Source organism: Trichosurus vulpecula, chromosome 5 (genome assembly GCF_011100635.1).
Source record: "Trichosurus vulpecula isolate mTriVul1 chromosome 5, mTriVul1.pri, whole genome shotgun sequence".
NCBI lineage: Eukaryota > Metazoa > Chordata > Mammalia > Diprotodontia > Phalangeridae > Trichosurus > Trichosurus vulpecula.
Window position 1 is genome coordinate 142,446,364 of NC_050577.1, and position 24,333 is coordinate 142,470,696.

The window sequence follows — 24,333 nt, forward strand, 5'->3', positions numbered from 1 at the left end:
GAATTACAAAGGATTTAGCTATTCTTAGCAATGTTACGAATAAGAAAACTCTGTAGGACTTATGGTGAAAGATGTTATCCATGCTCAGACAAGGAATTGATGGTACTTGAATACAGATTGATGCATACTTTTTTTAAACTTTTTAAAACTTGGTTATCAGTTTCCCTATCTGTAAAATGATGGAGCTATTACCTCTAAATCTATTTATCCTATGTTGCTACACTTCTGGGCTGCTAAAGTACTCTCTGTTGCTGGGAAAACAAGGGATTGGAGGAAGAGCTTTGGAAGGAAAAAAAGTACTCCAGGAAAAGCCATGGCTAGAAACTATAATCTGTTGTATCTCCCAGTATAGGACTGAGAAGGGAAAGAAGATGGTCTTCCTCCAATCCCTATGAATCTTCCCAAAATATACTTCTGCTCCTTCCATTAATTCCTCATACAATCAGTTCCATACTTTTGGTACCTCAGAGGTCATTAAGATGAATCCACTCATTTTACAGATGAGGAAACTAAGGTCTATAGAAATCAAATGATGTTATGGAGGACACACAGGACATGGGGTAGAGTCATAAACACTGTTTCCTCTTGAACTGGTTCTTGGGACTTTGTGCCTTGGTGTGCCTCTCAGGGATGTAAGGAAAAAAATTATCATGTCTTTATTCTTACAATGCATAATTAATTAATTAATTGACTTTAAAAGTATAGTGATAGGTTCCTCATTATCTAGCATTAGTGAGGAATGAGATATTCTGTAAAAGAGAATTTACAAGGCAACTGAAGCAGATCCTCCTAAGCGCTAAAGTATTTTTCAAAATTACAATAATTTGTGAACCAAATATATCTAAGATGGCTTACGTGCTTCTGTCTTCTATCACAGGAGGTAATGAACATATTTATTCTTTTCTTGATGGCTCATCTCTCTTAGAACACTGGCTTCTTTATAAGTGCACTAGAGACTGATTCTATTACAATTCACTCTACTTTTATTTCTGTTGAGAAGGGTAAACATTCTTAAATTTAGAGCAACTTCCAAGAGCCAATAGGTTAAAATATTGGCTAGATGAAGGTCTCTACAGGAAATGAAAATCATATGAAATTTACGTGGATGTATATAGAATTTCACCACATTACCATTCGCCGAAACATCAAAGGATTATTCAGACTAGCTCATATTTCCTTAGTCATTAAGGTTTACAAAATATCTTCCTCAAAACAATTCTGTGAGTTGAGTGGTGGTATAAGGATTCATAAGATCAGAAATTTAAAGCTAGAAAGGATTTCAGTGATCATTTAATCTGATCCCTTATATTACAGATAAGGAATTTGCTACTCAGAAGTCATATAGGTAATAATTTTCAGAGACAGAAATGTAACTCTTTTGAATCCAAATTCTGTACTCTTTATCATTATGAAAGGAAGCTTTCCAAAAAACAGAAATTTTTCTTTCATTTAGTTTTTAATGTAAATGTTAAGGAAGACCCACCATGTTCTGGGCCTTGGTGCAATTAGCATAATATCATCTGCAAACAGCAGCATTTAGAGGACCTTGCCACCAATAGAGGGAACTCCTCTTCCATTTTGACCTTGTGCAGCTCTTTATGACATTACTGAATACATCTGTTTATACACATGTAGACAGAAGCAGCTAGGTTGCCCAGTGGATAATGTGCTGAACTTAAAGATGGGAAGATCTAAGTTCAAATCTTACCTCAGAAGTTCATTAGCTGTGAGGCCCTGGGCAAGTGGTTTAGACTTTTTACCTTGGTTTCCATATCTGTAAAAAGGGATCTATAATAGCATCCACCTCACAGGATTGTTATAAAGATTAAAAGAGAATGTTTGTAAAGTGCTATAGAAACCTTAAATCACTATATAAATACTAAGGACAGAGAGAGAATGTCAGAAAATTTATAGTAATGCTAATATATTTTTAAAAAGCAATATCTATTTACTTACTAAGGGGAAGATATTAGACTTTTAAATATAACAAGTCCTCCCTCATTTAATTGTGTTAGAGGGGAGAATGGCCACTGAGTATAACTTTCACAGGTAGTTATCTTGGACAATTGAAGACAACTGAAAACTTACAATGAAAGCAACAGTGGAAAAAAGGACTGTTTATCTTAAGAAAAAAGAATAAGTGCAATAGATATGGTTGGGTTTATTTGGAATATGAGGATAAAGGGTTATTTTGAGAGATGGTTAAAGTAGGGAGATTTTATTTATTTATTACCTCAGAGTCTTGCCTGAGGACCTTGAATACAGGTCTTAACTTCTTTCAAGGGTTAAGAACTTAAAGCTATATAGAACAAATTACAAATTGAGCACTTCATATGTGTCTTGAATTGATGAGATGAACCAGGAGGCAAGTACAGGAAGTTAGACAGGTCACCAACATACATGTGACAAAAAGGATATGTGTTGTCTTTTCAGCATTAATACACTTATATTACCTTTAGCCCTCAATGACATGGGTTCTTTTTTTACTCTCTCTCTCTCCCCCTCCCTCCCTCCCTCCCTCTCTGTCTCTCTCTCTTTCTCTTTCTCTTTCTCTCTCTCTATCCTTGTAACCAAGCTGTCACAAGTTTTTGTCAAACCTATTTAGAATCATTCCATTCAAAAACAGAACTTAATTAGAACAAAATTAGGAAGGATCCTAGAATAACGGATTGTATATCTAGTACTTCAAGGCAACTTACAAGCCATATATACAAAGCTCTTCATTTTTCAGACAAAGAAACTGAAACCCAAAATGGTTAAGTAACTTATCTGAGGTCACACAGTCAGGTTTTCTGGATTCTGGAGGGTATTGCTCCAAATTCAGCACATTTTCCATTGTACTATGTATGCTTCTTCCAAAGAAAGTTCATCTGTAGACCCTACATGTTTGTCTTACACATAATAAAATTGAGTCTCAGAGAAGTTGTTTCCTGAATATCTTCTGAATCTATCCCTTCCACTTAATAGAGTGCTGGCAAGTGTTTAACAGCACTCTCCAAAAAGAAAAAAAAATCTACACACAACTTAAAAGTTTAAATTCCATTATTAATATTTTGCCATTACTTTCCTATATCTAGACAATCAACATAACCTTGGTTTCCAACATTAGCAAAGTTCTGAGATGTAAATGTGCACACTGAAAATTCTTCAATTGGATCTCAAGCCTATTCAAGCTGACACCAATGGGTGGAGGAGACATAGAGGGAGTGAGAGAATCAGTAACTGAAAATAAAATAAAATTTAATTTAAAAAAAAGCTAGCAGTGACACATCCCTAATTCTACCTCATTTGTACTGCAACCAGCTCAGTATCTTCAATCAATCAATATTTATTAAGGGCCTATCATGTGCCAGCCACTCTGTTAAACTCTTACGATATAATAAAAGCAAATGACAATCATAGCTTTCAATATGCTTACAGTCTGGGGCAGCTAAGTGGTACAGTGAATAGAGTACCAGCCCTGGATTCAGGAGGACCTGAATTCAAATCCGGGCTCAGACACTTGACACACTTACTAGGTATGTGAGCTTGGGCAAGTCATTGTAATATCAATTAAGTTGGATGTCTTTCATCGAGCTTTACTAGGTGCTAAACCCCAGGCCCCAAACCCCTATGTATTAGGTGCTAAGCCTGTGTGGGTGTGAATTGGTAACTAAGGTGGGGCTCCAGGTGGGGCCAATGAAGAGAGGTGCTAACTCAAGAGCCAATAGTAAGAACCTAAGTTCTGGTCCCTCAGATGATGTTTGATGACCTCTGAAACTGTATAAAAAGAGAGAACAGAGTTATTTGCTTAAGGCTTTCACTCTCAGAGGCATGCGACTCTAAGGACCTTCTGGCTGAACTCAGATGTTGATGGTTTTCTTGGTAACTATGAATTATATTTGGTCTGTTGATGTTTATAATTTGTTTGTACTAGTTCTGAAGCTCAGGGTGCTGGCTTTTCCCCCTTAGCTGAATGAATGATATTTGTATGTTGGATTAAAGGAAGATTGTCAACCTCTTATAACATTGCTTTCTTTAGTAAAGCAGATCAAAAGAACCTGGGCTTGCAGCTCTCTGTGAGCTGGTTGTTGTTAGTTTTATGCCCCCACAGCAGCTGCTAGTCAAATTGTTGAAAATGTCACTTAACCCCAATTGCCCTGCTTTATCAGTAAGGAAAAATTCATGACCTCAGAGAAGACCATGGGCATGCCTGAATGGTTTGGAATTGAAAAGTATAAGGAATTCTCTAGGTAGAAGGAAGAGGAAGTATAAGATTTATTCAGACTCCAAAGAATCAGATTCAAGGACGAATTCCCCCAATTTTATGTTGTGGCAATAATATTCCAAAATTGATAAGCCAACATCTCTATAGTAACAAGGAGATTATAACAAAATACTGTAGTAGGAAACCAAACCATACTTGTGTCTCCCCTCGATCCTAGGGCCCTCCTATAAGAAGATCACTCACAAATCCTAACTCCCTTCTCGGCACTCTCTCCTGCAGCTCTGCTGACTCCAAGTTCTTCAACTCCCTCTTGTGTTTAGCACTCTCTACTCTGCACATTCTGGAAGCTAGCCCTCAGCTTGGGAATCCTGCTGCTGTTCACTCCACTGTTTATGGCTCCATTGTGTCCAGTTCCACTCTTGGTCCTCAATCCTCAGTTTCTCCTGTTTCTGTGTTCTGTTCTCTCTTTTTATACAGTCCTAGATATCTGATTGACTAGAACTCAGGCACATACCACTGGCTCTGGTCTTAGCAAACTCCCCTTAGGTCCCTGAAGGACTCACACCTCTCCCAAACCAGCAAACTAGTTTGCTAACTAGCCTGCAGCCTCAAACCCAATTAGTGAAAGGATGTGGGCATGTATCTAATCAGACCTCTCTTTGTTGGCTCCACCTGAAGCCTATTCAATGGGCAGGAAAGATCTTTCACTTACTGATTGGATTTATACCTGCCTTCCCTCCTCCAAAAAATAAAAACAAAAACCAAGTGTTTACAGTCTAATGATTGTACAGGTCTTTATTACTATATGACAGAACCATTAATTGGGTCCCCAATATCTATTATGTCCCCGCTCTACATTATTTTTCACAGTGTTGTCAGGATAATCTTCCTTATGCAGAAATAAAATCATGTCACCTCCTGGCTCAAAAATCTTCAGTAGCTTTCTATTGTATATTAAATAAAAACTAAAATTATTTGCCAGATATTCAAGGCATTTTCAATCTGACACCATCCTAGCTTTCTTCCTTTATCAAATAATGCTCATTTTAATGTATGGTATGCCCCAGCAGAACCTGATGATCTTTTGTTTCTCAAACACTTCTTTTTCTGGCTCCATGTCATGAATCATGCCATTCTTTATCCTAGAAATATGCCCCTTCCTCTTTTTGCTTGCTGAATTCCTATCAATTCTTTAAAAGTAACTCAAAGTCTACTTCCTATAATAAGAATTTTCATTCAATAGTGCCTTTCCCCTCAGGTTTCACATGGCACTTTGATTTGCATCTCTCTACTGTATTTGTTATATATATGATTTCATATTATAGTCATCTGTATTTATATCTTAGCCCCTTGTGGGACTATAAATTCAATGATGGGGGAATTATTTAAACATTCAAGCTCATCCAGCTCCAACACAGTGGTCTAGACATGTTTAGCATGCTTTTGTGATTGAATGAATATTAAATGTTGATTTTAAAGATTATTAATACTGGATTGCTTAAAATTTTTATTTTATTATAACATAAGGGATTTAGAATTGTAAAGGGTCTTTGTAGTCATTGATTCCAACTTCCTCGCTTTACAGATGAACTGAGACCTGAAGAGATTTAGCGAATTGTTCAAGGTGATGTAGTTATAAATATTTGAGGTAGGGTTCAAAAATAGATCTTCTAATACCTTATGATCTTCCCTTCATAATTTTACTCATACATATTTTCCCCTAATTCTAGCCACAGAAATTCAGTCTCTCAAGCCTGGAAATACAATTAATTACAGTAATTGATATTACTGTTGCTACCTAGCAGCATAGAACACCAACTGTGATCTTACTATGGAAAAATAATATAGGTCATAATTCTCAAAGGGTCAAAATGTTGATAGGAATATTTTACCTAGGGACGTTTTTGTATGAATGCACTGAAGCCTAATTTGACATGTGATGATTACGTATCATTGTAATGACCTTAATAAATCCCACAAATGTTGGTAAGACTTAGTCAATGCTAATAACATGTACGGTGAGGAATATGGATTATATATTGCAACAATTTACTATAATATGACTTAGTGGACTTGTTGCATTTAGATTTGCCTAATTGGAGCCTGGTACTGTGAATATATAATGTGAGAGCTAAGGCTATATTTGTGAAATTAAAATGGCTAAGGACATAATGGCAACAGTGAAGAAGAAACATGATTCCATAGGTATCCTTTCTGTGAATTATCTTCCCATATGAAAAACATGACTAAGAGGTATGAAAACAAGGTAATGAGATCATAGATTGAAACTAGACAATACAATGAGGCCTTTCTAGTGCTACCCTCATTTTTCACAGACAAGGAATAGAGACCAAGAAAGGTAAAGTGACTCATTGAAAGGCCCACAGACAGTGAATGAAAGAACCAGACTCTGAACCCATACCCCTAAGTAGTACCAGCATCACCATATACTCTGAGGCCAAATCCAAAATGCAGCAATGTTGCCATTGTAGCATGCTGTATTATTTTTATATTTTAGAATGAATTGGTGTAATGGAGTGAATACAGTTTTTTTCAAAAGAGATAAAAATGCAAAGTGGATGGAAATGCATATATCTTTTTTTTGGCACATAATTGGATCAGCAGTCTAGTACATACCCTCCACCAAAATCCTAACCCAATATCTAACTGCAGCATAGTGCTAACATAGAGTTCTCAGATATCAGTGGTTTGAAGATCTGGCAGGCTCTACTAAGGCAAGAATACTTTTAGTATGGATCCAGTAATGAATTCATATCTGTTATCTGAGGACCAATGTAAATAATTTTAGAGAAATTTATCACTAAATTCTTAGCACAAAGATAATATGGGGGAGAAGAGGACAGTAACTTTTCTTGAGAGGAATTTTTTTAATTAATTAATTTATTTTTAGTTTACCACACATGGTTCTACATAGTTTTGAGTTCCAGATTTTCTCCCCTCCCTCCCCCCTCCCTCCCCAAGACGGCATGGAAGCTCATATAACTGTCCTGTATAACTTCGCATTGAATTAATTTATGCACTAGTCAAGTTGTGGAGAAGAATTTTGACCAATGGAATGAATCATGAGAAAGAAGAAACAGAACCAAAAAAAACCCAAAAACAAAAACAAACTTCACAGTTCTTTCTCTGGATGAAGATAGCATTCTCCACCTTGAGTCCCCTGGAGTTGTCCTTGCCCCTTAGGACAGTAACTTTTCAAAGATCAATTGCTAAGTTATTGGGGAAAGGTTGCAAATGTGTCAGTGGAGGGAATGACAACACCTATAACATTGCAGATCCTTAAAATTTTGGAAATGTTATACACACATATACATATGTTTACATATATGTATATATTTATATGTATAACTTCTATACTCATGTATACTAAGCAATAGGTTGATAGCAGAGATTAAGTTTTACTTTGTGTGTCTATTTTAAATTATGGCTGTAGCTAAAAATAAAATTCCATCATGTCAGTTTTTCACCTGTTTTGTGCATAGAGAATTTTAATAGTAATTTTTAATAGTAATGTGACTGTTTCTTGAGAGGGAATTATGAGGCTTATCTTTGGAATATCTTTACAATAAATATTGATGGGTGGCTCTTGGTCAGGGATCACCGAACCGCATTAAAAGAATTAAATCTAGCCTGTAGGGCTAAGAATGATTTTTACATGTGTAAATAAAGTTTTGTTGTATTGAAAAATGTAGAACCATTCTTAGTTGTGGTATAAAAAACAGTCAAGGGTTGGCCTGATGGCTGTCTTTCCTTACCTTGTCTAGGTCAGTCATACTTATTTTCAGCTGACTTTTTGGTAGATAGGTTTCCACATAAGCCCTTTGTAGTAGAAAGAAAACTTAGCATTTACAATTTATGGTACAGGTCAGCACAATACATTATTCATTCATTCATTAATTTATCTATCTACCCATCTGTCTATCTATTCACCCATGGCTTTACAAGCCATGGCAGTGAGAAGCACTAATTAGCCTATCGTGAAGGAGAGTTTTTACGTGACAAGCAAGTTTCAGAACATGAGCCATTTTTCCAGGCTACTTACAGTATTATAAGGAAATATACAATCATTCTGATATCATACTGGATCCGCACTGGTCTTGTGGACATTCTATTGAGTTTCAGTGGTGATGATAGAGACTGCCTAAGTGGTGTCACTGGGGGATAAAAGACAGAGACAGATTATTTTTGTCTTTTGGTTAGCCTTGCACAAGATAAGGGATAGAGGAGAACCAAAACAAAGGGGTTAGATGTGAAAGGCTCTTGGCATGGACATGGAGGCTTATTCTGAATTGTAATTAATCTTATCAGGAGGAATAAAATTTAATTCACACTTTTGTCTGCTACCCCTCCTTATAAGGGAACAAAATGCTTGCAACAATCATGTGACCCACCTGGTGAGGCATAGTTACAAAATTAGAATCTTCTACAGACTATTTGAACCCTATGATATTTGTGAGAATGGAAGGAGATGAATAAAATTCACCACTAACTAATACTTTGAAAGGGATTGATTTTGCTCTGAGTATGTTTTCCTTTTTTTGTTTGTTTTCTTTTCTCTTACTCCCTTCCCTCCTTCCTTTCTCTCTGCTTCTATTTCTCTTTTCCTTTTTTCCTCCCTTCCTTCTTCCCTCTCTCACTCCCTTTTTTCCTCTTTCTCTCCCTCCCGTGCATTCTTTCTTCCTTGCATTCTTCCTTGCACTTATCTTTTTTTCTCTTTATTTTTTCTTTCTTTCTTTCTAGAAGACGAAACCTGAAAACACTTCCTGGTGAAGATTCCCTACCTGGATTTTAATTTTCACTTCCTCACTGATAGACTGGAAATTCACACTTCTCACTTCAGCTTATGTCTACATGTCAGCTTGATCCTCAGTGGGTAACAAGCAGAGAAGGCAGAGTATGCCAGTGGACTTTATAAAGCACAGGTGATTTATACTTTGTCCATATGTTATCTTTGGCTGGCCCTTTAGCTATATTTTAGGAAAAAAAATAACATGTCCCTTCCATCTTTGCCTCTCCTTCTCTGTAGCCCAATCTACAATAACAAGAGAACAATATCTTAAGTGGCTCCACTCCCAGATTAATTTCACAATGGAATACATTTAGCAGTTAGCCCATTGACATTTCAGAACTTCTTTGGTATTGATCTCCACTGTCTGATAATGCAGAAAACAGTGCAATTGGGTTTAATCCAGTCCATTCCAGGAAAGGCAGCTTCTAAGGGTAAGTGGGCAGCAAAATACCTGTTTACAGTAAATGTACCTCATGTGGATTGCTCTTATGTGGAAGAATAGAAGCAACTCTCAATGAAGGCATCTATTTCTCCCTGAAAATTCTCCTTATCTTGATTGTACTCTAACCTCTCTCATCCCCACTGTGATTTCATTCTGAGAGATTAATTTTTTGTTTGATTGTCAGAGTCTGGGAGTAAAGTGGTGAGCAAGGCAAAATTTAGGACCTAAAGATTTTCCCAGTAAGTTTTCTATACTCATGAGAAAACAATACCTAGTTCACTATTCTCATAAAGTCTAATTCATTAAGTCATCATCACCAATGGCAGGGTTTACTGAAAACAAAGTGATACAGTATTCATGCCTCTGTTGTTATAACATAGATGTCTTTATGAGAAGTAGTGTGAGGAAATAGAAAGTATCTTATGGACTTCGACTGGAAGATGTTTGACTTTAGTCATGTCTTGGTTTATTTCCACATCATGGCCATGAGTAATTCATTTGATGTCTGTCAGCCTCAATTTCCTGCTGAGGCAGATTTCTTCTGAACTTTGTGTTTATTTTTATCTTATTTTTTCACTTTGCATTTCTTATATACAAGTTATAGTTTATGTTTATGATGGTGATTATGATCATTTAGATGTCAGTCTGATCTGTGCTGTTCCTAAATATGTGCAAGAACAGAAACATGAGGGAAAGTCCTCAAGGGAAATTGAAATATTTTATATATCATTTTCCTTCCCTTGTATCATATTGCTCACAGCTTTGAGCATGAGGACCAAACATTTGTTGTATCTAGCACAATATGTTTTTATAGAAAATGCTTAATTGAGGATTATTATAGGGAGGGTGGGTGGGAAGGGAAGAGGGAAGAGAATTTGGAACTCAAAGTTTTAAAATCAGATGTTCAAAAACAAAAAAAGTTTTTGCATGCAACTAAAAAATAAGATACACAGGCAATGGGGCGTAGAAATTTATCTTGCCCTACAAGAAAGGAAGGGAAAAGGGGATGAGAGGGGAGGGGGGTGATAGAGGGGAGGGCTGACTGGGGAACAGGACAACCAGAATATAAGCCATCTTGGAGTGGGGGGGAGGGTAGAAATGGGGAGAAAATTTGTAATTCAAAATGTTGTGAAAATAAATGCTGAAAACCAAATATGTTAAATAAATAAATTGCATTTAAAAAAATTTGCTTCATGAATAACGGACAATTGAAATCTAGGATTTTCACAGGGTGCATCTCATGTTATAATTTTAATTACATAAAAAATCTATTGTTAACCATCAACTGTTGAGTCTCATCTTTATCTCTTCCTGCCAAATAGTTGTCTTTCTTCCTTGTTGTGTCTAAATTAAAACATTCTCCTAATGTATGATTGTTTTTTTTCTGAATACAGTGTAGCAGCTATTTTTGACCTGGAGGACACTTGGCTAAAGATGAATTTTCTATTAAGTCTGATGTCTTTAAGATAAATTGAGCTTTCTTTGTTGACTACTGAAACCTTTGTATTACTTGAGTAAGACATTACTGAGTAGTTATTGTTCATAATTAAGTATTAAAGGGACTGTTATTGTTCTTTTCAAATCAGGATGGAATATTCAAGCATTGTGGGAGGGAAAGTATTTGAATATGTCACCAATAATGCAGTTGATTTATGGTGTCATCAAAGACAGTTTTTCCTTCTAATGATGCCATTTTTAATTCATCTATACTAGCTAATCCCATGTGATTATTGTTAATTTTCCAATATCTGCTAAATTATTGGCATAAATATTGGTATATGCTGTTTAATGCTGTAACTGTAATTTAAATGTTGCATCAAATTTTTGACATTCAAACTCTTTATCTGTGAGAATCATAGTTATACTAGTACCGTTCAATTATTTACTGATCATGGTTGTTGACCTGATTTATCTGTTCTAGTTTGCAAGCAAGACTTTGGACTAGCAATGATACATCACTTGACATTGCATGGTATGCCTATTTCTGAGCAATGTGTATATTTATCAATGTTGAAATAACAGATCTTGGAGTATCACAATCTCCAAAGAATCAAAGGTATGCAAAAACTGAAGGGTAATAGAGTGGTATATGAGGGACACAAATAATCCATAACACATTTTTAACAATGACATTAATCAGAAAAGGAGGTAGACTGATCATACATCAAAATTGAGAACTAGCTAGCCCGATTCAAATATGGGTCCCAGAACTAGGTTTAAAAGCAAAAATAAAAGCCAACAGTAAGACTATCAACAGGTAGATTGTCTATCAAGAATTTATGGAGAAAAGTAGAGAAAAATAATAATAGCAACTTTAAGCATTTATATAACAGCTCTTATATACATATTGCTTTACAAATATTTTCTCATTATATACTTACTACAACCCTGGGAGGAAGGTGCTATTATTATCATTACTTTACAGTTGAGAAACCTAAGGCAAACAGAGCTAAAGAGACTTACCCAAGATTATATAGCTGATAAGTATCTGAAGTCAGATTGGAATTCAGGTCTTCTTGACTCCAGATCTAGTGTTCTATTCACTGTGTCACCTAGCTGACACTTAATTTGAGAAAACAATGATGAATCTAATCTAAGCTGATAGATGGGAGTACCTATATCTGAAAGTACAGTTCTGTTAAAGTACTGAAAAATATTCTATACAAAAGGATGTTGACAATTAACAAATCCTTCCACATTCTTCCCAGTTTGTTTGCAAATATTTTGTTGAAGGAATTTATTGTGCATATAATAAATATACCATAGCGAAGTAGTAACTAGGAAGCTGTCTTTGAAATGAGAAAGGCCTGGGTTCAAGTCTAAACACTAACAAATGCTGCATGACCCTGGGTGAGTTACTTAACCTCAGTTCCCTAGATAATTCTTTAATCTGCAAAGGGATTTGACCAATATCCCAAATATTTGACCAAAATACTTGACCAATGTAGCAGTAGTTTTCTCTTCTGAGAGTTCCCTACACCTATAAAATTACAAATACCATGCCTAATAAATATTTATGCTTCTTTCCCTACACTCATCCCCCTCAAAAACAATCTGTTTGCCTAACTTTGTGTAGAATAAATACTATAAGGCAGAGAGGGAGAATCATCTATATTCCAAATGGGGATTTTTTTTTTGTAGTAGCCTATGATCTTGTAATGATTTGGAGTCACAAAGAAATAAAAGTGTAATTCGAGTACACATTTTAAAGATCATTCCCTAAACTGATTAAATCCCTCTACATTAAAGTGATTTGAGCCACATGGATAAAAGATACTACATCTATGACAGACAGCACCAGGGTTGTTGTTATTATTGACATACATTTTGTCATAAACATTTCTTCTGTTTCTAGGGAGATGAACTGACAAGTATATTACGGATGTCTCCAATGGCAGGCAATGCTTCTTTGTGTTTCAAATACATTACTAAAAATCCCAAATCAATAGAACCATTCTACAAGCATGCTCTCTTAGGTACAGATACACCCTACAGCCATGAATTTCAGGTATATGTGCATTATTCAGTAAGAGGTGACAGTGAAAGTTACTTTAGCAATTCTCATTTCATTAGCAGGTGAGCATCTGAAAAATACAGAACACATTTTCAAACACAGTTCCCTTAATCTCCTTATAAGATATATGGATAGATGCCTAGGTACCCATAAACTCCTGATTCCAAAAGATAACCATCCCTTTGCTTCTGTAGCTTCTATATGTTTTAGTCCAAATTCATTGTATGGTATTCATTTTTCACAATGGTGAATCAAACCATACATTTTCTCTACACAGCTTATTTGCATATTATTCACTTATCTAAACAAGACAATTCTATGTGCTAATTATGTGCCTGACTAGCTGTCCTCTTCTCTGATCAGACTATATTTGGGGCAATGTGCAGTTTTAGATATCATGTTTTAAGAAGGACAGTGATATGCTGTGGAGTGCTTAGATGAGGGCAGACAGGTTGGTCATACAAAAGGTACATCTATTAGATAAAACTTCTAGTACATCCAGTTGGTTTTCCCCTAGGAAATGTCAATATTGGAATATTTAAGTTGAATTCAGTGACAGTGTTGATTGGATTGATGAGTCAAGTAGAAGGGAAGGAATAAAGGATTTCAGAATCCATAGTGCATCAAGCTTAGGAGAAAAAGGGACAAAAGTATAAGGAGACAAGATAGCAATAGAGACAAAAGGACTGAAGAGTCTACATTCACACTCGTAGTCTTCATATCTGGTCCTCTTTCACATATGAATGATCTTTCCTTTCATGTCAAGCAGAACCTATTTTCAAATGTTTTCATCTTTCCTGTCAAGTTAAGCAAAACAATAAGAGCCAGCATCATGTGTCATGAGCAATGGTGAACATTCCTGTAGTTTCTAAGCCAAGCCAATAGTCATGATGACTGGTCCGTTGTGATCATTCCATATACATATATTTGGATTCTTTCTTCTCTAGTTAATGCCATGAGTGACTGTATCTTGCCTTCTTCCTAGACAGCAGAAGATGGGAGTTTTACATTAAGCAAAATTAACTTGAGTTGCCCCCTACCCCTGCCCAGTCACTTGTCTGCTTTCTGATATTCTCCATCTCTTTCCTTCCATCAAGTCAAATGGGCCATGCTGGCATGGCAGCCAACTTGAAACAGTCCTTGGAAGAACACAAACCCATGAGTTCAGGGTTGCCTCTAAACAATTTGGCACCGTAGAAAAACACTTGGAGAGTGTTTAGACTGGAAAAGATGAAATTCAATAGGGATATGATAGTTATTTTCAATTGTTTGGGTAATTGTGAAGTGGGAGAAGGATAAAGAAGAAAATTTGGAATTTGGAAAATTTGGAAAACTTCCAAATAATTGGAACTATCCCAAAGTGGAATGGGATATATCAAGAAGTCATGTGATCTCACTTTCTAGAAATCTTCAAGAAAAATCTAGATCATGTGAGAAATATGTGGTATAAGGACATCCTAATTTAAGTTTGGGTTATGTTGGATGATTTCTAAGGTCCCTTTAAACCCTGAGATTCTGAAACAGTCTAATGGAAGATAAGACATTATGATAGTAAATTATCTGTCTATCTCTCTGTATGTCTGTCTATCTATCTACCTATCTATCTATCTATATCTACATACTCTGAGATTTTTTTGTTCATTTGTTTTGTTTTGTACTCTTCCCTACCCTTTCTGTGGAAATTTCTATATCTGAAATCTCCTGAAGTGATTAAAAGTTCCATTGTCCCAGGCAAGATTGCTATATGGTATCTACCTGACTATGATATTGGGGATATGAATAGAATCAGATACACTTGAGTGATATTCCACCTCTTCCTGACTTTCTTCAAAATTCTTGAGTAGCTTTATGTGTGATGACTGATTCATTCCCACATCAAACTTTGGGAAATGACAAGAATCCGGGATTTAAAAAAAATAAATTTAAAGGGCTAATTCATTTTTGATACATCCTGGACACTAACTTTTCATATCAATAAAATATTTTCAGATGCTAGAAAATTTCTCTATAAATGGTAAATTATTATCAAAATGCTACCATGTAGCCAAGTTCCGAGTGATGTCTCACACACAGTCTTTAGTGCTTTTGTTTTCTTTTGCTCAATCAAGGCCAAGTGTGAGGTTTTTTGGCTTATTTCAGAAAAGAAAAAAAATGTTCAAGAAGACATGTGGACAGAGAGCCCTCCTTACAAGGAGAGCTACTAGGGCTGAATAAAAGATCTGGGAATCATCTGCATAGAGACTATAATTGAACACCTGGGAGTTTATGAGTTCACCAAGTACCTCTTACACATCCTGGCTGTGTGACCCTCTGCAAGTCACTTAACAATTCAATGATCTAGACAATTTTCTAAGTCTGTAACTTGTAGAAAAGAAGAGAATCTATATTACTAGAGGAAATTTCTCAGTAAGTCTTACATATGCCAATGAAATAATAGATCTAGCACCTACCCTGATCTGTAAAACTTTCTCTTCAACTTCACAATTACTATACTACACAAGATCTCTGGATCTAGAGCATTCAGGTAAGAACATCTTTATGGTCTCTTACTGGTTTGATTCCATTGCTTCCAAAATTTAGTCTTTCACTTACAGTAGTGGTAGTTGCAATGTATTCACGTGTTACCAAGCATATGTGATCTCACAATAATCATCTAAAGTAAACAGAGAAAACATTATTATGTCCGATTTATAGAAGAGGAAACTAAGGCTCAGAGTCTTTAAGTGATTTATCCAAGGTCACCCAATGAGTAAGGGGAACAGCTGAGATTGAATTTCAGAGCTTTGGATTCCAAATCAAGGGCTATCTATAATCCATAATGTTGCCTACTTATCTCCCCAAAACTGGAGTGGGCTTTAAAAGTAAGAAATAAGAATTGGCACTTTCTTCTTAAAACCAAATTTCAACCTTACTCCAAGCACACACAGATAGCATTTGATTTCCAATTCGTTGACAAAATGAACAAAAGCATTTAGGCCTCTCTTCCTCCCCTCAGTTAGTCTCAAATTGATACTATATAAAAAACATATTCCAGTACATATATCCAAAGTCATTTCATTGTACTTTTGCTTCCAATTTTGTAATCTATTTCCTCTTTTTCCTGTCAGATCATCTATGTAAGGATATTTCTTTTTAAAATATATTTTATTGATGTTGTTCTTTGTATATCACCTAAATTTTCCTGGTGTCCATCTTTCCCCTTTCCAAGAAAGTAATCTTTTCATGTGCATGGTTCCATAAATTCAAGTCTCATGTTTCCTCAAACCTACTGATTTAATTGCATAATATGTCAGTTCAATATTTACACTGGATGTTGCTTCATGAAACCCATTTCTAGGCTTCTTTCCCACTTCCCCCTACTCAAAACACTCCAACTGAGCTGTGTCCAAAACTTTCCCTTTCCATATATGGTTTCTGGCTGATTATATAATGTCAGTGATAAATTCATAGCTGAAAGTACCCTGACCCACAATAGATATATTCCTAGGAGACTATTAGATTATCTTCTATATCCAATGTTCCGTTTTTTTGAGCCACTGAGAGAATAAAATCTGTTGAAGCTAGCAAGGCATTAAAATGAAGCATACCATGAAAGTCAGTCTATTTTCTTTTATCGTTGAAATTTTTCAGCAAAAGAAGATAGTTTCACACAATAAAAAATGGAAACAGGATAATTTTTATAACTTCAATTGAACTAAGCAAACATTTGCTAAATAGGAACTACATGTAAAACATTTGGGCCATATATGTGACACAAAAATAACTGAGACACATAGCCCATGATTGCAAGGCTGATGCTGTAATGGGTAAGAAGGTAAGTCAAGTTTTTGAAGCACAAGAATACGAGAAGAATAAAAGTTCCATTAGACAAGTACAGACAAAGTATTATAAGAAACCAACATTAGGATAGAAGACATCCAGTTGAAGAAAAAACTTAATGGAAGACATGGAATTTGAAATGACCCTAAATTACTCTCTAGTGGCCACATGATAAAGGAGAGCTTTCCCCTTCTTTCCTACCACTTCAGAGCAGGTGGAGATATCCTATAACTATTTTTATCAGCCATGATGATATGTATAATTTGTTGGAAAGCTGGAACTCCATACTAAAAGGACAATGCTTGTCTCTTAGGCCTCTCTTTTCTGCTGGCCTCAAAGTGTAAGGATGAGCATGTGAACATCTGAAAGTTGGTAATTTGATACTTTTCATACCTATATGCTCTGTGATGTGAGTATTTGAAGCCTGCGTCTAGGATTGGGGTGGTCCTATTTATATCTTCTCTCCTAAGGTATAAGGCTTGCTTAGGATGCCATCTTAGAGGAAGAGAAGGATATTCCTTGCCTATTCTTTGTGGCTTAGAGAACCACCTTTACACTGAGAGGACAGAAAGAGAGAGACATTTAAGAGAAGACTGGGGAGCCAAGATAGCGGCTGGAAAGCAGGGACTAGCATGAGCTCCCTGCCGAGTCCCTCCAAAAACCTATAAAAAATGGCTCTGAACCAAATCCTAGAACTGCAGAACCCACAAAACAGCAGAGGGAAGCAGGGCTCCAGTCCAGGACAGCCTGGATGGTCTCTGGGTGAGGTCTATCCCACACGGAACTGGGAGTAGAGCGGAGTGGAGCACAGCCCAGCATAAATGGCATGGACCAGCCAGACCAGGAGCCGGTTGGAGTGTGCCCTACCACCCTGAATCAGTGAGCTGCGGCAGTTACCAGACTTCTCAACCCACAAACACCAAAGACAACAGAGAAGGTTAGTGGGAAAAGCTGTGGGAGTGGAAGGAGTTTGCAGTTTGGCCCCCGCCCCCGGGGGCAGTGGAGGTGGGGCAGCTACAGAAGTTCAGCTGCAGTTGTTTCTGGCCCCAGGCCCACCTGGTGGGAGGAATTAAGTGGTGGATCAGAGCAGGAGTGAAGAGCCTGCTGAAGATCTAAGTCCAGTCCGGGTTGGGGGTTCTTGGGGAAGGAGGAGTGCTGGTGTGGCAGAGCTGGTGCATCCCCCAAGCGTGGAACATAGTTCTCTAAACTCTACAAGCAGTCATACCCCATGGAAAAACTCAAGGGTCAAGTTAGTTGGCTGGGAATATGGCCAGGCAGCAAAAATGCACCCAGATTCAGTCTCAGACTTTGGATTCTTTCTTTGGTGACAAAGAAGACCAAAACATACAGACAGAAGAAGTCTTGACCGGAGTAGCTAAGTTTTTCAAGGTGATAATTCATTATTGCTGTTACTGTGTCCAATTATCTCCTGGTTGTGCTCACTTCATTTTATACAAGTTCATATAAGTCTTCTCAGGTTTTTCTGACCCCATCCTGCTCATCATTTCTTGTAGTACAATAACATTCCATCAAAAACACATACCACGACTTGTGCAGCCAATCCTAAATTGATGATCATTCCTTCAGTTTTGAAATTTTTGCCACCACAAAAAGAGCCCCAATTAAAAAAAAAAAGTACACATAGTTACTTTTCCCTTTTGTTTGATCACTTTGGTATTAGGAGTGTTTGGTCAAAGGATATGCAGTTTTATAGCCCTTTGAGCATAGATCCAAATTGTTCTCCAGAACATTTGGAGCAGTTCACAACTCCACCAACAATTATTTAGTACATTTTCCCATATCCCCTGAAGTTGGTTGTGGAGGAGTGGGATGGAGGGAGAGAATTTGGAACTCAAAAATTAAAACTAAGTCAATGTTAAAAATAGCTTTTTAAAAATTATGTTCTCTATCTTTCCCTTGTCAATAACTGACTGTCAAAATCCTACCCTTGTGCACCCTTGTAAGGGTTTGATGGAGGGTAACTTTTCTATCTCAGGCCTGCCCCAACCAACTTCAAAGCAGGCTCAGATATAATATCATTTTCCTTTTCTGTTTTGTTGGCATGTGGCAAATCAGAGTTGTTTTAACTTTCATTTCTCTAATCAATAGGGATTTCGATTATTTTTTCATGTAACTATCAATAGCTTTGATTACTTCTTCTGAAAATTATCTTTTCATAGCTATTGACTATCAGTTGGATAGTTGCTGGAATTTGACTGAATTCCTTATATATTTTAGGAATGAGAACTTTTCAGAGAAGCATGCTATAATTTTTGTTTTCACAGTTATGATTATTAACTGTGTATTTCCTCCCTCCTAGTTTATCTGTTTATCCTACTCTCTTCTATCTCTCTCAACTTTCACCCCATCCATTTTCAATTTTATTTTTGTTTCTGACTAATGTTTTCCCCATTCACCTTTCCTTCTATCGACACCTCCCCACCTCATTACTTCCATTCCTACTTTCCTGTAGGGTAAGGTAGATTTCTATACACAGCTGAGTGTGTATATTATTCCCTCTTTACGTCAGTTCCAATTGGAGTAACGTTCAAGCTCTTAGTTTTTTTTTTTTTAATCAAATTAATAGATGATTTATCTATTAAAAAAAACTAAAAGCAATTCCTAGTTTTATTACAAGTTCAAAGTTGTTGGGTTTTTTTAAACTTTCAATTTTGTTAATGTCTCCCTTAAATTTCTCTATTACCAATTGGGTATTTAACTAGGAGTTTTAAAATTGTTCTTTTTCTAGTTTTCTTTTTTTAGTTGTATCCCTTGAGTACTGCTTTGGCCACATCCCACAAAATCTGGTATGTTGTCCCATTGTTTTCATTCCATTTACTGAAATTATTGATCATTTCTATAATTTTTTCTTTTTGGCACACTAATGCTTTAGGATTCGATTATTATCCAATTAATTTTTAATCTGTGCTTTTACACTCTTGTGTTATATGTAATTTTTATGGCATAATGGTCTAAAAACCATGCATTTAGTATTTCTGGTTTCTACATTTGGTTGTAATATTTTTATGCCCTAATATTGTTTTATGACCTCATGGTCAATTTAATTCATTTTTAACATTTAAAAAATGAATCCTGAATTCCCTCCCTCCCTTTTCCTCCCTCCCTCACCTACTGAGAAGGCTAGCAATATGATATTGGTTACCCTCATGAAATAAATCTCTTTAAATTCTGTATTAGCTATATCACACAAAAAAGTAAGAAAAATAAAGAAAGTGAGAAAACTATACTTGAATATGCACTCAGAGTTGATCATTTCTTTCTCTGGAGGTAGATGGCAATTTTCTTCATGAGTCCTTTGAATTTTATGGGATCATTGTATTGATCAGAGTAGAAAAGTGTTTCATAGCTGATCTTTATTACGACATGATTGTTACTGCATATCTCTTGATTCTGCTCACTTTACTTTAAATCTTTTTATATATGTCTTCTCATGTTTTTTTTTCCTGAAACCATACTCCTCTGTCATTTTTTATAGCACAGTAGTGTGCTATAAATCATATGTCACAACCTGTTCATCCATTCCTGAGTTGCTGGACATCTCAATTTCCAAAATTTCCAATTCTTTGCAACCACAAAAAGAGTTGCTATGAGTATTTATGTACATTTTGGTCTGTTTCCTTTGATGTATTTTGAATTCAGACATAGTATTGTATTAGTGGGTCAAAAGTTATGCACAGTTGTAAGGGCAAGCAAGAAGTTTTTTTTTTTTTGGAGTGCTTCTCAGTACTGAGGCAATCTAGTACCTTTAAGTGAGTCTTGCCTTTGTAAGAAGGCCCACACCCTAAAGAGAGTATATATGTTCTGAGGTTAGCATTTTGTTTGGGGCTCGATCACTGGAAGAGTGTAGTGTGATTTGACCAGATGAGACTCTGGGTATCCTTTAAGGAGCCTCCAGGCTTTGAAAAAACAGATGCTGGTGCTTCTCTCTCTGGTAAATGTGTATATATTGCTATGATCAGACAGACAGAAGCCTGTCTGTTGGTTTGTAATATTATGCTCTGTTTATAATTTCTGCTTCTAATTTCTGTTTGTGTTTGCTCTGAAGTTCTGGGTGCTGACTTTTTCCCCTGAACTAAGTGAATAATATATGTATATTTGATTAAAGTGAGATTATAAAGCCCTTAAAGTTGCTTTCTTTAGAAAAGCAGATCAATAAACCTGTGCTGGCAGCCCTCCTGTTTGCTGGTGTTATTGGCCTTACACAGCCACAGTAGCTGTAAGTAGCATTGTTGTTACAACATTTTATAGACTTTTGGGTATAGTTCCTAATGGTTTTTCAGACTAGTAGGACCAGCTCACAACTCCATCAATAGTTCACTAATGTCCTATTTTTCATCATCCCTTCCAGCACTTGTCAGGTCTGACAGGTGTGAGATGATACCTCACACCTGTTTAAATTTGTATTTCTCCAACCAATAGTGATTTAGAGCATTTTTCAATACAATTAGAGAAAGCTTTGATTTCAGGTTCTGAAAACTGTCTGTTCATATACTTTGAACATTTATCAATCAGGTAATGTCCCTTATTTTTGTAAATTTGACTCAGTCTCTATACTTTTGAGAAGAAAGCTGTTTATCAGAGAAACTTAATGTAAAATTTTGATATTGCCACATTTTCTTTGGTATCTTTTAGCAAAATGTATTTTCCCTGATTGTCTCTTATAATTAGGTCAATTTTTGCTTTTCCTTTGTCAAAGATCATGACTGTTACTCCTCGCTTTTCTTACTTCAGCTGAAGCAAAATAGATTCTGCTCCAGCCCTTCATTTTAACTCTGTATGCATCTTGCTGTTTCAAGGGCATCTCTTGCAAACAACATCTTATTGTTTTCTGGTTTCAAATACATTCTGCTATCCACTTCCATTTTATGGACAAGTTCATCCCATTCAAATTCACAGTTATGATTATGGTTTATTTCTATCTATCCTATTTTCTTCTTTTTATGCTTCTCTCTCTTTTTATCCTGCCCCTCCTCAAAAGTCTGTTTTGCTTCTGACCAGTGTTTCCCTTAACCTGCACTCTCTTTTATCACCACTCTTTCTCTTCTCCCCGTCCCCTCTCATTTCCCTGTTGAGTGAGATAGATTTCTATACCCAATTGCAATGAGAGTGATGTTCAAGTGTTGCCTGCAACCTCCCATTTTTCCATCTACTGTAAAAGCACTTCCTTGAATACCTCTCTTATATGAGATAATCTTCCTCATTCTACCTCTTTCTTCCACATTCTCCCATGCCTGCCTCTATTTCACCCCTTAATTGTTTTGAAAGCATCACAAAATAATTGACTTATACTCACTCCCTCTGTCTATGCAAATTCCTAACTGCCCTAATAATGATAAAGTTCTTAGGAAATGCATATATTATCTTCCTGTATAGGAATGTAAATACTTCAATTATATTGAGTCTTATGATTATTATTTCAAGTTTACCTTTTTAAATTTTTTTTTCCTTCTCTGGAGTCTTGTGTTTGAATGTCAGATTCTATATTCAGCTCTAGTCTTTTTGTCAGGAATCTACTTGAAAGTGCTCTACTTCATCGAATATCTTTTTTTTTTTCTCTCTGAAGGATCATATTTAGTTCTGCCAGGTAGATTGTTCTTGGTTGTAATCCTAACTCCTTTGCCTTCCAGAATAAAAAATTCCAAGCCCTCTGCTCCTCTAACATGGAAGCTTCTAAATCTTCTGTAACCCTGACTGTGGCACCACAATGTTTAAATTGTCTCTTTCTGACCACTTACAATATTCTAGGAGTTTGGGCATTTGGCTATAATATTCCTGGGGGTTTTCATTTTGTGATCTTGTTGAGGAGGTGATTGGTAGATTCTTTCAATTTCTATTTTACCCCTTGGATCTCAGATATCAGGATAATTTTCCATTATAATTTCTTGAAATATGATATCTAGTATCTTTTTTTTAAATCATAGCTTTTAGGCAGCCCAACAATTTAGTAATCTCTCCTTGATCTATTTTCCAGATCTGTTGGTTTTCTCAAATGAGATATTTGACAATTTCTTCATTTTTTTTCAATATTTTCATTTTATTCTATAATTTCTTGAAGTTTAATGGAGTCATTAACTTCCATTTCCCAGTTCTAATTTTTAAGGAATTCTTTTCTTTAGTGAGTTTTGAGCCTCTTTTTTCCATAAGGCCAATTTGTTCTTAAGGTGATATTTTCTTTTTTTCCTTTTAAATTTATTTATTTTTAGTTTACAACATTGAGTTCCATAAGTTTTTGAGTTCCATATCTTCTCCCCCTCCCTCTGATTCCCCCTCTCCACCCAAGACAGCAGATAATCGAATATAGGTTCTACATATACCCGCACATTAAACATATTTTTACAATAGTCAAGTTATAAAGAAGAATTATAACCAATGGAATGAACCACAAGAAAGAAGAAACAATAGATAAATAAATGGATAAATAGATAAATAAAAATAAAAGAGAGAGCAAATAGTTTGCTTCAATCTGCAGTCAGACTTCATAATTCTTTCTCTGGATGTGGATTGCTTTTTCCATCATAAGTGTTTTGGAGTTGTCTTAGAACCTTGCATTGCTGAAAGGAGCCAATTCTATCAAAGTTAGTCATCACAGACACAATGTGTCTATAATTGTGTATAATGTTCTCCTGGTTCTGCTCCCCTCACTCAGCATCAGTTCATATAAGTCTTTCCATGTTATTATGAAGTCCATCAGCTCCTCATTTCTTATAGCACAATAGTGTTCCATCATATCCACGTACCACAACTTGTTTTGCCATTCCCCAATTGATGGGCATCCCATTGATTTCCAATTCTTTGCCACCACAAAAAAGAGCTGCTATGAATATTTTTGTACATATGGGTACTTTTTCCATTTATATGATCTCTTTGGTATTGTGTGGTCAAAGTGAATGCACATTTTATAGCCCTTTGGGCATAGTTACAAATTGATCTTCAGAACAATCCACCAACAATGCAATAGTGCTCCAATTTTCCCACATCTTCTCCAGTATTTATCATTTTCCTCTTTTGTCATATTAGCCAGTTTGCAGGAGAGATGTGGTACCTAAGAGTTGTTTTGATTTGCATTTCTCTAATCAATAGTAATTTAGAGCATTTTTTTCATATGACTATAGATATCTTTAATTTATTTCTCAAAGCAGGGGTAGCAATCTTAATCTCAGACAAAGCAAAACCAAAGATGGATTTAATTAAAAGAGATAAGGAAGGAAACTATATCCTGCTTCTCTGCTTTCACTCTGCAATCTTGGCTCCATTCGCAAAGTGTTATTTTCTTCAATATTGTTGTGCCTCTTTTACCAAGCTTTTAATTCCCTTTTCATAATTCCCTTGCTTTATGGTATTTCTTTTCCAAATTTTTCTTCTACTACTTTTATCTCATTTTTTAATTCTTCTAAGGACTCATGTTGGGCTTATGTGGAATTAGCATTTTTTTCAGGCTGTGTTTGTGACTGTTTTCACACTGTAGCCTTCTTCTGAATTTATGTCTTGGTCTTTCCTGCCATCACAATAGCTTTTTATGG

General features: G+C 35.9%; 1 pseudogene; it reads right to left on the reverse strand.

Annotated features, from left to right (window-relative positions):
* The window catches only part of LOC118851079, a 63,343-nt pseudogene that overhangs the window by 38,400 nt on the left and 610 nt on the right, over nt 1-24,333 (reverse strand).